This window comes from Heteronotia binoei, chromosome 10 (assembly GCF_032191835.1).
Source record: "Heteronotia binoei isolate CCM8104 ecotype False Entrance Well chromosome 10, APGP_CSIRO_Hbin_v1, whole genome shotgun sequence".
Taxonomy (NCBI): Eukaryota; Metazoa; Chordata; class Lepidosauria; order Squamata; family Gekkonidae; genus Heteronotia; species Heteronotia binoei.
In genome coordinates, this window is record NC_083232.1 from 101,545,577 (window position 1) to 101,548,853 (window position 3,277).

The 3,277-nt window shown below is 43.9% G+C and overlaps 1 pseudogene; it reads right to left on the bottom strand.

Annotated features, from left to right (window-relative positions):
* Positions 1–359: 359 nt before the first annotated feature.
* Positions 360–1,252, bottom strand: LOC132577957 (small ribosomal subunit protein eS6-like; annotated as a pseudogene).
* Positions 1,253–3,277: the final 2,025 nt, after the last annotated feature.

Below are 3,277 nucleotides of genomic sequence, written 5' to 3' on the forward strand. Positions count from 1 at the left end.
CAGCTGGAGATCCAATGTAATTCCAGGGTATCTCCAGACCCTACCTGGAGCTTGGCAACCATACTGGTTTCTATCAATGTGGCATGAAATTGAAGGTTTGCTACCACAACTGAGGTGCAAAACTTTTTGCAGAACTTCTAATTTTGTGTTGCAAGCAAACCTTTGAGGTGACTGCAACAATCATCATCTTGACAAAGAAGCGACATTTAAAGCAAGGTACGTTTGAATATCAATCACATTTTTAGAGAAATTCTCAGAGTCCCTGTTTTGGGCACTGGATTAACAATGCATCTTTTTTTCATGCAGATGTGAGTGATTGTTCTTCTCCTAATTTTTTTTTTTTACCATAAAAGGTTTCTTTAATCGTATTTACACCCAAAGCTTACTTCTGGCTTCTGATTTACTTCTGATTTAGATTTGGAGGCTCTAAGGAAATAAAGTTTATGCCTCTTGGCTATCTGCTCTTGCTGTTTTTCTTTTGCTTCCTTCAGTCTCTTAGCTAGAAGCTGAGCATATTCAGCAGCTCTTCCTTGTTCGTTTGAGTACACTGTTTCTTTAGGGCAATATCCCTGCACTTGTGCTGCAGAATTACGTACCAAATGCTGGACTGTGGGTGCTTTGGTCCTGGGTTTCTTGCCTTGCTTGTTCAGTGGTTTTCGCAAAACATATTGATGAACATCATCTTCTTTGGAGAAATTGAACAGCTCGTGAATTTTGCTGGCCTTTTTCAGATCAAGTTGATGCGGCACTGTGAGATCAGTTAGTCCAGAAATACATTTTTTTTCACCTTTCCTTATAGTGACCAAATTCAAGGCACTAAGGTTGATATCAGCAATGCAACCCTGAGTAGATTTGCCTTTCTAGTCTCCGGTTCTCCTAGGATGACAACATGAGTGACCCCTGATGAGCAGCAGGCGGTCACGTCTGTGGGCCAGGACCCCCTTGCTTCACGGGGAAGTCATGTTTGCCACCTCTAATGAGAACAACAGGTCCCTTTCATTATCAAAAGTATCTCAGTAGTGAAGTGAAGTAGTACATGGCCATTGGCCGTTACAATATAAAAAACACAATATAGAATTTACATTCAAAATACCAAGCTTAAAAACCAAGTCTTCAGGTTAAAACTGTATGGCACTTCTAACATTTCAAGCAAGGGTATCTCAGTAGTCATCCGCTTTTAATAGAAGGTGCAGATTTTGTGCTCATCGTCCACTTCAATGCACTTCTGGCAGCCAGTGGCTGGGAAGGACATGGTGCAATGGCTGCATCCACTCAAATACAAGGCTAGGGTCGTTCCCCCCACAATATACACCATTTGGAAAAAAGATAAGGGTCATCTTTGCAGTTGTGTCCAATAATAAAAATCTTTTTGTGTACAACGTTTGGGGGTGGGTCATCTTACCCCGAGGGTTGTCTTCCTTTCAAGTCCACACAATCGCATTCCAGAGGAGAGCTGTCATGGTAGGAGTGGTGTCTTCTCGCCTCCGAAGAACCCCCACTGTTTTGTACTCCATTAAAGAGAAAATCTGCAGGATTCTCTCTGCTGATGCCATTAAGAGGCAAGGAAATTCAGCCGCCACCATTCCCGGAAACTCATTTTGACTTTGACAAGTGGAGAAAAATTACCGGCACAGTAAGAGACATATAAAGACAAACCAGGAGCGGGCTATATTAAGACAAATATTCTGACAAGAGGAATTCACAGTTTGTGGAATAAGAAAAAAAAAACATCCTGAGAGCTATTTAACATCATCCCGCTTACCTACAATAAACATATCCCACCTACATGCAAAATACATTCATTGCCCAAATGTATACGAAGCCTAACCATCTGCTATAACTGTCATTAACACGCGTTCCATCTCCAGAGTAACATTCTGTACACAGAGAGACCCTCAGCATTCAGATCTCTCAAATGGTACTTTCTGTGTCCCCTCAGGTCCATTTTCATTGTACTTCTTTCAATGGAACACAAATTATATGCAGGCCCTACTGAAATGAATGGGAGCTGTCTAGGGACACAGAGATTTCTGCAGAAATCAGGGTGTTAGGAGGAAAAAGTACAGCAGCACTAATCTAATTAAAGAGGAAATACTTCATTAATTGCCCTTACCTGAATGGCCCAGGCTAGCCAGTTCTCATAAAATCTTGGAAGCTAAGCATCTTGGATCAGCCCTGGTTGTATATAGATAGACCACCAAGGAAGTCCGCGGTTGCTATGCAGAGACAGGCAATGGCAACCCAGCTCTGAACATCTGTTTTGATGACCTGGGTGGCCCAGACTAGCTCTGTCTTGTCAGATCTCAGAAGCTGAGCAGGGTTGGACAGAAGACCAACAAGGAAGTCCAAGGCTCTGGGAACTTGAAAATGTACAATAATGCTCAAGGTGTTCCAATCATTTGCCCTGTCAACCTTCAGCTTAGGGTTACCAGTTCTGTGTTGGAAAATACCTGGAGATGTTGGGGGTGGATCCTGAAGAGGGGAGCTGATTTCTGCCAGCTGTGAAGGTGGAAGATCTCCAGGCCCCACCTGGAGGCTGGCAATCCTACTTCAGATCCTACAGAACAGCTGCCTCAACCTTCTTGGCCCTCTCAGTTGCTGGGCATCCAGATACCTGGTCAGTTCTGATGGAGATGATTCTTCACTACATCTCCCACTTGCACAGACAAGGCCTTGTGCCCAGAACCATCCAGGTGCACATGGCTGCCATTTAATTTTTAGCAAGGCTAAGAGGTTCTCTGAGCCATGCAATAACTTTAAGACATGCAAGACAGTGGCGGGGTGGAAGCAGCTCTGCCCCAGGACACTAGACCAGTGTTCCCTCTAAGCTGAGTTAGTGTGAGCTAGCTCACAATTTTTAAGCCTTTGGCTCACACATTTTTGTGTGAGCTCAGGAAATATGGCCCCAGATTTACTGATTTATGCAGTAGCTCATAACTTTAATGCCAGCAGCTCACAAAGTAGATTTTTTGCTCACAAGACTGCACAGCTTAGAGGGAGTACTGCGCTGGCCCTTGAAGGCCCTTGATTTTCAAGCCATTGACATGATTAGTACATGTAAGGTTTTGCCCAAGTTCAATCACGAGGCTTTTTAGTTTGGCTCAAAAGAAGCTTTCGGTGTTGAGGCTTGATGCACACGCTAATGACATGCACTGCAAGATCAGGTCTTGCCAGACTGAACTGAGCTGGCCAACCCTTGGCACTTACAGGTTACAGCAGAACGGCTCCCCTTTTCCACGCACCTGGTAAAAGTTTTTTGACTTAAGCAAAAGTCCTT